This window comes from Carassius gibelio, chromosome B3 (genome assembly GCF_023724105.1).
Source record: "Carassius gibelio isolate Cgi1373 ecotype wild population from Czech Republic chromosome B3, carGib1.2-hapl.c, whole genome shotgun sequence".
Taxonomy (NCBI): domain Eukaryota; kingdom Metazoa; phylum Chordata; class Actinopteri; order Cypriniformes; family Cyprinidae; genus Carassius; species Carassius gibelio.
Window position 1 is genome coordinate 46,040,031 of NC_068398.1, and position 10,000 is coordinate 46,050,030.

Below are 10,000 nucleotides of genomic sequence, written 5' to 3' on the forward strand. Positions count from 1 at the left end.
CGAACGCGCTAGCCTATTGCGCCACAGAGACTGGTAGTGTAAGCTCTTGTGGGTAACAGTCACAAAAGAATTTGACGCTGGGCGCGACACTAGTCCTGCGTCAGCAAACTTAATTCAAGAGAATTACACCCATTGGGAGGGGCGAGAGAGAGCCAAAAGGCACGCCCAACTTGGGGCTCGAACCCATGACCCTGAGATTAAGAGTCTCATGCTCTACCGACTGAGCTAGCCGGGCAGCGGCAGTCACTTCCCCAAGGCTGATGTCTGTTTTGAGAACTGCCAAACATTTTATGAGCAAACAGAGCCTCGCTTTTCGCAGAGGCTTGACAAAACATCTCGCGGGTAAGGTTGGGGTTAAGCCTAGCGGTAGGCTTAGAGCAGGGGCGTCCCACCTCGATCCTGGAGGTTGCTTGGTCTGACGAGCTTGGCTCCAAGCACAAAGAAACTCAACTTAAGCTGCTGAACCCGGTCTCACCACAGAGACCGGAAACTTCCAGGCACGTCTGATGGAGCTGGCTGGAGTGAAACTCTACCTGACAGGGCCCTCCAGGACAGAGTTTGGCCACACTAGGCATAGAGTCTTCTATGTTTGTTTTAGCCATGCCTGTTGCTGGGGAATACAGATTGAACGAGCAGAGCTCTGGTTCAACAGCCTGAAAGGCTATTAGTTCAGCCAACTCATAAAAGGTTCCAGGTATGGAGTTCCACAAGGAAAACAAAACACGAACTCTCCACAGCAAACTTGAGCTGACACAAACAATCACTCAGCACCCTTTGTCTTATTTTGACACAAGATGACTCGCAAAGCTGTTGACTCTGAAAAGGGGCTACAGACGCTGCGTCAGCGGACAAGCGTGCTAAAGTCTGTGCTTGCCGACATTGCTGCGAAAAGCTTGCTTCGTCCCTGGGTGGGCTCGAACCACCATCCTTTCGGTTAACAGCCGAACGCGCTAGCCTATTGCGCCACAGAGACTGGTAGTGTAAGGTCTTGTGGGTAACAGTCACAAAAGAATTTGACGCTGGGCGCGACACTAGTCCTGCGTCAGCAAACTTAATTCAAGAGAATTACACCCATTGGGAGGGGCGAGAGAGAGCCAAAAGGCACGCCCAACGTGGGGCTCGAACCCACGACCCTGAGATTAAGAGTCTCATGCACTACCGACTGAGCTAGCCGGGCAGCGGCAGTCACTTTCCCAAGGCTGACGTCTGTTTTGAGAACTGCCAAACATTTTATGAGCAAACAGAGCCTCGCTTTTCGCAGAGGCTTGACAAAACATCTCGCGGGTAAGGTTGGGGTTAAGCCTAGCGGTAGGCTTAGAGCAGGGGCGTCCCACCTCGATCCTGGAGGTTGCTTGGTCTGACGAGCTTGGCTCCAAGCACAAAGAAACTCAACTTAAGCTGCTGAACCCGGTCTCACCACAGAGACCGGAAACTTCCAGGCACGTCTGATGGAGCTGGCTGGAGTGAAACTCTACCTGACAGGGCCCTCCAGGACAGAGTTTGGCCACACTAGGCATAGAGTCTTCTATGTTTGTTTTAGCCATGCCTGTTGCTGGGGAATACAGATTGAACGAGCAGAGCTCTGGTTCAACAGCCTGAAAGGCTATTAGTTCAGCCAACTCATCAAAGGTTCCAGGTATGGAGTTCTGTCTCGCTGTGTGAATACAGTTTGCAAACTCCGACAGCATATGATTGGAGAAGCAATTTGGTGGCATTTTGTGGCGGTCCTAGAGGGAATTTTGAGCAGGACCTCCCTGGACCACACAGGCCTCCACAACAAGGAAAACAAAACACGAACTCTCCACAGCAAACTTGAGCTGACACAAACAATCACTCAGCACCCTTTGTCTTATTTTGACACAAGATGACTCGCAAAGCTGTTGACTCTGAAAAGGGGCTACAGACGCTGCGTCAGCGGACAAGCGTGCTAAAGTCTGTGCTTGCCGACATTGCTGCGAAAAGCTTGCTTCGTCCCTGGGTGGGCTCGAACCACCATCCTTTCGGTTAACAGCCGAACGCACTAGCCTATTGCGCCACAGAGACTGGTAGTGTAAGTTCTTGTGGGTAACAGTCACAAAAGAATTTGACGCTGGGCGCGACACTAGTCCTGCGTCAGCAAACTTAATTCAAGAGAATTACACCCATTGGGAGGGGCGAGAGAGAGCCAAAAGGCACGCCCAACGTGGGGCTCGAACCCACGACCCTGAGATTAAGAGTCTCATGCTCTACCGACTGAGATAGCCGGGCAGCGGCAGTCACTTTCCCAAGGCTGACGTCTGTTTTGAGAACTGCCAAACATTTTATGAGCAAACAGAGCCTCGCTTTTCGCAGAGGCTTGACAAAACATCTCGCGGGTAAGGTTGGGGTTAAGCCTAGCGGTAGGCTTAGAGCAGGGGCGTCCCACCTTGATCCTGGAGGTTGCTTGGTCTGACGAGCTTGGCTCCAAGCACAAAGAAACTCAACTTAAGCTGCTGAACCCGGTCTCACCACAGAGACCGGAAACTTCCAGGCACGTCTGATGGAGCTGGCTGGAGTGAAACTCTACCTGACAGGGCCCTCCAGGACAGAGTTTGGCCACACTAGGCATAGAGTCTTCTATGTTTGTTTTAGCCATGCCTGTTGCTGGGGAATACAGATTGAACGAGCAGAGCTCTGGTTCAACAGCCTGAAAGGCTATTAGTTCAGCCAACTCATCAAAGGTTCCAGGTATGGAGTTCCACAAGGAAAACAAAACACGAACTCTCCATAGCAAACTTGAGCTGACACAAACAATCACTCAGCACCCTTTGTCTTATTTTGACACAAGATGACTCGCAAAGCTGTTGACTCTGAAAAGGGGCTACAGACGCTGCGTCAGCGGACAAGCGTGCTAAAGTCTGTGCTTGCCGACATTGCTCCGAACGCGCTAGCCTATTGCGCCACAGAGACTGGTAGTGTAAGCTCTTGTGGGTAACAGTCACAAAAGAATTTGACGCTGGGCGCGACACTAGTCCTGCGTCAGCAAACTTAATTCAAGAGAATTACACCCATTGGGAGGGGCGAGAGAGAGCCAAAAGGCACGCCCAACTTGGGGCTCGAACCCATGACCCTGAGATTAAGAGTCTCATGCTCTACCGACTGAGCTAGCCGGGCAGCGGCAGTCACTTCCCCAAGGCTGATGTCTGTTTTGAGAACTGCCAAACATTTTATGAGCAAACAGAGCCTCGCTTTTCGCAGAGGCTTGACAAAACATCTCGCGGGTAAGGTTGGGGTTAAGCCTAGCGGTAGGCTTAGAGCAGGGGCGTCCCACCTCGATCCTGGAGGTTGCTTGGTCTGACGAGCTTGGCTCCAAGCACAAAGAAACTCAACTTAAGCTGCTGAACCCGGTCTCACCACAGAGACCGGAAACTTCCAGGCACGTCTGATGGAGCTGGCTGGAGTGAAACTCTACCTGACAGGGCCCTCCAGGACAGAGTTTGGCCACACTAGGCATAGAGTCTTCTATGTTTGTTTTAGCCATGCCTGTTGCTGGGGAATACAGATTGAACGAGCAGAGCTCTGGTTCAACAGCCTGAAAGGCTATTAGTTCAGCCAACTCATCAAAGGTTCCAGGTATGGAGTTCCACAAGGAAAACAAAACACGAACTCTCCACAGCAAACTTGAGCTGACACAAACAATCACTCAGCACCCTTTGTCTTATTTTGACACAAGATGACTCGCAAAGCTGTTGACTCTGAAAAGGGGCTACAGACGCTGCGTCAGCGGACAAGCGTGCTAAAGTCTGTGCTTGCCGACATTGCTCCGAACGCGCTAGCCTATTGCGCCACAGAGACTGGTAGTGTAAGCTCTTGTGGGTAACAGTCACAAAAGAATTTGACGCTGGGCGCGACACTAGTCCTGCGTCAGCAAACTTAATTCAAGAGAATTACACCCATTGGGAGGGGCGAGAGAGAGCCAAAAGGCACGCCCAACTTGGGGCTCGAACCCATGACCCTGAGATTAAGAGTCTCATGCTCTACCGACTGAGCTAGCCGGGCAGCGGCAGTCACTTCCCCAAGGCTGATGTCTGTTTTGAGAACTGCCAAACATTTTATGAGCAAACAGAGCCTCGCTTTTCGCAGAGGCTTGACAAAACATCTCGCGGGTAAGGTTGGGGTTAAGCCTAGCGGTAGGCTTAGAGCAGGGGCGTCCCACCTCGATCCTGGAGGTTGCTTGGTCTGACGAGCTTGGCTCCAAGCACAAAGAAACTCAACTTAAGCTGCTGAACCCGGTCTCACCACAGAGACCGGAAACTTCCAGGCACGTCTGATGGAGCTGGCTGGAGTGAAACTCTACCTGACAGGGCCCTCCAGGACAGAGTTTGGCCACACTAGGCATAGAGTCTTCTATGTTTGTTTTAGCCATGCCTGTTGCTGGGGAATACAGATTGAACGAGCAGAGCTCTGGTTCAACAGCCTGAAAGGCTATTAGTTCAGCCAACTCATCAAAGGTTCCAGGTATGGAGTTCCACAAGGAAAACAAAACACGAACTCTCCACAGCAAACTTGAGCTGACACAAACAATCACTCAGCACCCTTTGTCTTATTTTGACACAAGATGACTCGCAAAGCTGTTGACTCTGAAAAGGGGCTACAGACGCTGCGTCAGCGGACAAGCGTGCTAAAGTCTGTGCTTGCCGACATTGCTCCGAACGCGCTAGCCTATTGCGCCACAGAGACTGGTAGTGTAAGCTCTTGTGGGTAACAGTCACAAAAGAATTTGACGCTGGGCGCGACACTAGTCCTGCGTCAGCAAACTTAATTCAAGAGAATTACACCCATTGGGAGGGGCGAGAGAGAGCCAAAAGGCACGCCCAACTTGGGGCTCGAACCCATGACCCTGAGATTAAGAGTCTCATGCTCTACCGACTGAGCTAGCCGGGCAGCGGCAGTCACTTCCCCAAGGCTGATGTCTGTTTTGAGAACTGCCAAACATTTTATGAGCAAACAGAGCCTCGCTTTTCGCAGAGGCTTGACAAAACATCTCGCGGGTAAGGTTGGGGTTAAGCCTAGCGGTAGGCTTAGAGCAGGGGCGTCCCACCTCGATCCTGGAGGTTGCTTGGTCTGACGAGCTTGGCTCCAAGCACAAAGAAACTCAACTTAAGCTGCTGAACCCGGTCTCACCACAGAGACCGGAAACTTCCAGGCACGTCTGATGGAGCTGGCTGGAGTGAAACTCTACCTGACAGGGCCCTCCAGGACAGAGTTTGGCCACACTAGGCATAGAGTCTTCTATGTTTGTTTTAGCCATGCCTGTTGCTGGGGAATACAGATTGAACGAGCAGAGCTCTGGTTCAACAGCCTGAAAGGCTATTAGTTCAGCCAACTCATAAAAGGTTCCAGGTATGGAGTTCCACAAGGAAAACAAAACACGAACTCTCCACAGCAAACTTGAGCTGACACAAACAATCACTCAGCACCCTTTGTCTTATTTTGACACAAGATGACTCGCAAAGCTGTTGACTCTGAAAAGGGGCTACAGACGCTGCGTCAGCGGACAAGCGTGCTAAAGTCTGTGCTTGCCGACATTGCTGCGAAAAGCTTGCTTCGTCCCTGGGTGGGCTCGAACCACCATCCTTTCGGTTAACAGCCGAACGCGCTAGCCTATTGCGCCACAGAGACTGGTAGTGTAAGGTCTTGTGGGTAACAGTCACAAAAGAATTTGACGCTGGGCGCGACACTAGTCCTGCGTCAGCAAACTTAATTCAAGAGAATTACACCCATTGGGAGGGGCGAGAGAGAGCCAAAAGGCACGCCCAACGTGGGGCTCGAACCCACGACCCTGAGATTAAGAGTCTCATGCACTACCGACTGAGCTAGCCGGGCAGCGGCAGTCACTTTCCCAAGGCTGACGTCTGTTTTGAGAACTGCCAAACATTTTATGAGCAAACAGAGCCTCGCTTTTCGCAGAGGCTTGACAAAACATCTCGCGGGTAAGGTTGGGGTTAAGCCTAGCGGTAGGCTTAGAGCAGGGGCGTCCCACCTCGATCTTGGAGGTTGCTTGGTCTGACGAGCTTGGCTCCAAGCACAAAGAAACTCAACTTAAGCTGCTGAACCCGGTCTCACCACAGAGACCGGAAACTTCCAGGCACGTCTGATGGAGCTGGCTGGAGTGAAACTCTACCTGACAGGGCCCTCCAGGACAGAGTTTGGCCACACTAGGCATAGAGTCTTCTATGTTTGTTTTAGCCATGCCTGTTGCTGGGGAATACAGATTGAACGAGCAGAGCTCTGGTTCAACAGCCTGAAAGGCTATTAGTTCAGCCAACTCATCAAAGGTTCCAGGTATGGAGTTCTGTCTCGCTGTGTGAATACAGTTTGCAAACTCCGACAGCATATGATTGGAGAAGCAATTTGGTGGCATTTTGTGGCGGTCCTAGAGGGAATTTTGAGCAGGACCTCCCTGGACCACACAGGCCTCCACAACAAGGAAAACAAAACACGAACTCTCCACAGCAAACTTGAGCTGACACAAACAATCACTCAGCACCCTTTGTCTTATTTTGACACAAGATGACTCGCAAAGCTGTTGACTCTGAAAAGGGGCTACAGACGCCGCGTCAGCGGACAAGCGTGCTAAAGTCTGTGCTTGCCGACATTGCTGCGAAAAGCTTGCTTCGTCCCTGGGTGGGCTCGAACCACCATCCTTTCGGTTAACAGCCGAACGCGCTAGCCTATTGCGCCACAGAGACTGGTAGTGTAAGGTCTTGTGGGTAACAGTAACAAAAGAATTTGACGCTGAGCGCGACACTAGTCCTGCGTCCGCAAACTTAATTCAAGAGAATTACACCCATTGGGAGGGGCGAGAGAGAGCCAAAAGGCACGCCCAACGTGGGGCTCGAACCCATGACCCTGAGATTAAGAGTCTCATGCTCTACCGACTGAGCTAGCCAGGCAGCGGCAGTCACTTTCCCAAGGCTGACGTCTGTTTTGAGAACTGCCAAACATTTTATGAGCAAACAGAGCCTTGCTTTTCGCAGAGGCTTGATAAAACATCTCGCGGGTAAGGTTGGGGCTAAGCCTAGCGGTAGGCTTAGAGCAGGGGCGTCCCACCTCGATCCTGGAGGTTGCTTGGTCTGACGAGCTTGGCTCCAAGCACAAAGAAACTCAACTTAAGCTGCTGAACCCGGTCTCACCACAGAGACCGGAAACTTCCAGGCACGTCTGATGGAGCTGGCTGGAGTGAAACTCTACCTGACAGGGCCCTCCAGGACAGAGTTTGGCCACACTAGGCATAGAGTCTTCTATGTTTGTTTTAGCCATGCCTGTTGCTGGGGAATACAGATTGAACGAACAGAGCTCTGGTTCAACAACCTGAAAGGCTATTAGTTCAGCCAACTCATCAAAGGTTCCAGGTATGGAGTTCCACAAGGAAAACAAAACACGAACTCTACACAGCAAACTTGAGCTGACACAAACAATCACTCAGCACCCTTTGTCTTATTTTGACACAAGATGACTCGCAAAGCTGTTGACTCTGAAAAGGGGCTACAGACGCTGCGTCAGCGGACAAGCGTGCTAAAGTCTGTGCTTGCCGACATTGCTCCGAACGCGCTAGCCTATTGCGCCACAGAGACTGGTAGTGTAAGCTCTTGTGGGTAACAGTCACAAAAGAATTTGACGCTGGGCGCGACACTAGTCCTGCGTCAGCAAACTTAATTCAAGAGAATTACACCCATTGGGAGGGGCGAGAGAGAGCCAAAAGGCACGCCCAACTTGGGGCTCGAACCCATGACCCTGAGATTAAGAGTCTCATGCTCTACCGACTGAGCTAGCCGGGCAGCGGCAGTCACTTCCCCAAGGCTGATGTCTGTTTTGAGAACTGCCAAACATTTTATGAGCAAACAGAGCCTCGCTTTTCGCAGAGGCTTGACAAAACATCTCGCGGGTAAGGTTGGGGTTAAGCCTAGCGGTAGGCTTAGAGCAGGGGCGTCCCACCTCGATCCTGGAGGTTGCTTGGTCTGACGAGCTTGGCTCCAAGCACAAAGAAACTCAACTTAAGCTGCTGAACCCGGTCTCACCACAGAGACCGGAAACTTCCAGGCACGTCTGATGGAGCTGGCTGGAGTGAAACTCTACCTGACAGGGCCCTCCAGGACAGAGTTTGGCCACACTAGGCATAGAGTCTTCTATGTTTGTTTTAGCCATGCCTGTTGCTGGGGAATACAGATTGAACGAGCAGAGCTCTGGTTCAACAGCCTGAAAGGCTATTAGTTCAGCCAACTCATCAAAGGTTCCAGGTATGGAGTTCCACAAGGAAAACAAAACACGAACTCTCCACAGCAAACTTGAGCTGACACAAACAATCACTCAGCACCCTTTGTCTTATTTTGACACAAGATGACTCGCAAAGCTGTTGACTCTGAAAAGGGGCTACAGACGCTGCGTCAGCGGACAAGCGTGCTAAAGTCTGTGCTTGCCGACATTGCTCCGAACGCGCTAGCCTATTGCGCCACAGAGACTGGTAGTGTAAGCTCTTGTGGGTAACAGTCACAAAAGAATTTGACGCTGGGCGCGACACTAGTCCTGCGTCAGCAAACTTAATTCAAGAGAATTACACCCATTGGGAGGGGCGAGAGAGAGCCAAAAGGCACGCCCAACTTGGGGCTCGAACCCATGACCCTGAGATTAAGAGTCTCATGCTCTACCGACTGAGCTAGCCGGGCAGCGGCAGTCACTTCCCCAAGGCTGATGTCTGTTTTGAGAACTGCCAAACATTTTATGAGCAAACAGAGCCTCGCTTTTCGCAGAGGCTTGACAAAACATCTCGCGGGTAAGGTTGGGGTTAAGCCTAGCGGTAGGCTTAGAGCAGGGGCGTCCCACCTCGATCCTGGAGGTTGCTTGGTCTGACGAGCTTGGCTCCAAGCACAAAGAAACTCAACTTAAGCTGCTGAACCCGGTCTCACCACAGAGACCGGAAACTTCCAGGCACGTCTGATGGAGCTGGCTGGAGTGAAACTCTACCTGACAGGGCCCTCCAGGACAGAGTTTGGCCACACTAGGCATAGAGTCTTCTATGTTTGTTTTAGCCATGCCTGTTGCTGGGGAATACAGATTGAACGAGCAGAGCTCTGGTTCAACAGCCTGAAAGGCTATTAGTTCAGCCAACTCATAAAAGGTTCCAGGTATGGAGTTCCACAAGGAAAACAAAACACGAACTCTCCACAGCAAACTTGAGCTGACACAAACAATCACTCAGCACCCTTTGTCTTATTTTGACACAAGATGACTCGCAAAGCTGTTGACTCTGAAAAGGGGCTACAGACGCTGCGTCAGCGGACAAGCGTGCTAAAGTCTGTGCTTGCCGACATTGCTGCGAAAAGCTTGCTTCGTCCCTGGGTGGGCTCGAACCACCATCCTTTCGGTTAACAGCCGAACGCGCTAGCCTATTGCGCCACAGAGACTGGTAGTGTAAGGTCTTGTGGGTAACAGTCACAAAAGAATTTGACGCTGGGCGCGACACTAGTCCTGCGTCAGCAAACTTAATTCAAGAGAATTACACCCATTGGGAGGGGCGAGAGAGAGCCAAAAGGCACGCCCAACGTGGGGCTCGAACCCACGACCCTGAGATTAAGAGTCTCATGCACTACCGACTGAGCTAGCCGGGCAGCGGCAGTCACTTTCCCAAGGCTGACGTCTGTTTTGAGAACTGCCAAACATTTTATGAGCAAACAGAGCCTCGCTTTTCGCAGAGGCTTGACAAAACATCTCGCGGGTAAGGTTGGGGTTAAGCCTAGCGGTAGGCTTAGAGCAGGGGCGTCCCACCTCGATCCTGGAGGTTGCTTGGTCTGACGAGCTTGGCTCCAAGCACAAAGAAACTCAACTTAAGCTGCTGAACCCGGTCTCACCACAGAGACCGGAAACTTCCAGGCACGTCTGATGGAGCTGGCTGGAGTGAAACTCTACCTGACAGGGCCCTCCAGGACAGAGTTTGGCCACACTAGGCATAGAGTCTTCTATGTTTGTTTTAGCCATGCCTGTT

The 10,000-nt window shown here is 51.6% G+C and overlaps 1 protein-coding gene and 16 non-coding genes across 17 annotated transcripts in view; all 17 read right to left on the reverse strand.

Annotated features, from left to right (window-relative positions):
* Positions 1-10,000, reverse strand: part of LOC127951795 (pentraxin fusion protein) — a 421,943-nt gene that overhangs the window by 178,450 nt on the left and 233,493 nt on the right. The window lies entirely within an intron of this gene.
* trnak-cuu (transfer RNA lysine (anticodon CUU)) lies at positions 163-235 on the reverse strand. Its single transcript has one exon. It is a non-coding gene; the product is annotated as a tRNA-Lys (tRNA).
* trnan-guu (transfer RNA asparagine (anticodon GUU)) lies at positions 900-973 on the reverse strand. Its single transcript has one exon. It is a non-coding gene; the product is annotated as a tRNA-Asn (tRNA).
* trnak-cuu (transfer RNA lysine (anticodon CUU)) lies at positions 1,105-1,177 on the reverse strand. The gene has a single exon. It is a non-coding gene; the product is annotated as a tRNA-Lys (tRNA).
* trnan-guu (transfer RNA asparagine (anticodon GUU)) lies at positions 1,970-2,043 on the reverse strand. The gene has a single exon. It is a non-coding gene; the product is annotated as a tRNA-Asn (tRNA).
* Positions 2,175-2,247, reverse strand: trnak-cuu (transfer RNA lysine (anticodon CUU)). The gene has a single exon. It is a non-coding gene; the product is annotated as a tRNA-Lys (tRNA).
* Positions 3,060-3,132, reverse strand: trnak-cuu (transfer RNA lysine (anticodon CUU)). Its single transcript has one exon. It is a non-coding gene; the product is annotated as a tRNA-Lys (tRNA).
* Positions 3,945-4,017, reverse strand: trnak-cuu (transfer RNA lysine (anticodon CUU)). Its single transcript has one exon. It is a non-coding gene; the product is annotated as a tRNA-Lys (tRNA).
* On the reverse strand, positions 4,830-4,902 carry trnak-cuu (transfer RNA lysine (anticodon CUU)). Its single transcript has one exon. It is a non-coding gene; the product is annotated as a tRNA-Lys (tRNA).
* trnan-guu (transfer RNA asparagine (anticodon GUU)) lies at positions 5,567-5,640 on the reverse strand. The gene has a single exon. It is a non-coding gene; the product is annotated as a tRNA-Asn (tRNA).
* trnak-cuu (transfer RNA lysine (anticodon CUU)) lies at positions 5,772-5,844 on the reverse strand. The gene has a single exon. It is a non-coding gene; the product is annotated as a tRNA-Lys (tRNA).
* trnan-guu (transfer RNA asparagine (anticodon GUU)) lies at positions 6,637-6,710 on the reverse strand. Its single transcript has one exon. It is a non-coding gene; the product is annotated as a tRNA-Asn (tRNA).
* Positions 6,842-6,914, reverse strand: trnak-cuu (transfer RNA lysine (anticodon CUU)). The gene has a single exon. It is a non-coding gene; the product is annotated as a tRNA-Lys (tRNA).
* Positions 7,727-7,799, reverse strand: trnak-cuu (transfer RNA lysine (anticodon CUU)). Its single transcript has one exon. It is a non-coding gene; the product is annotated as a tRNA-Lys (tRNA).
* Positions 8,612-8,684, reverse strand: trnak-cuu (transfer RNA lysine (anticodon CUU)). The gene has a single exon. It is a non-coding gene; the product is annotated as a tRNA-Lys (tRNA).
* trnan-guu (transfer RNA asparagine (anticodon GUU)) lies at positions 9,349-9,422 on the reverse strand. The gene has a single exon. It is a non-coding gene; the product is annotated as a tRNA-Asn (tRNA).
* Positions 9,554-9,626, reverse strand: trnak-cuu (transfer RNA lysine (anticodon CUU)). Its single transcript has one exon. It is a non-coding gene; the product is annotated as a tRNA-Lys (tRNA).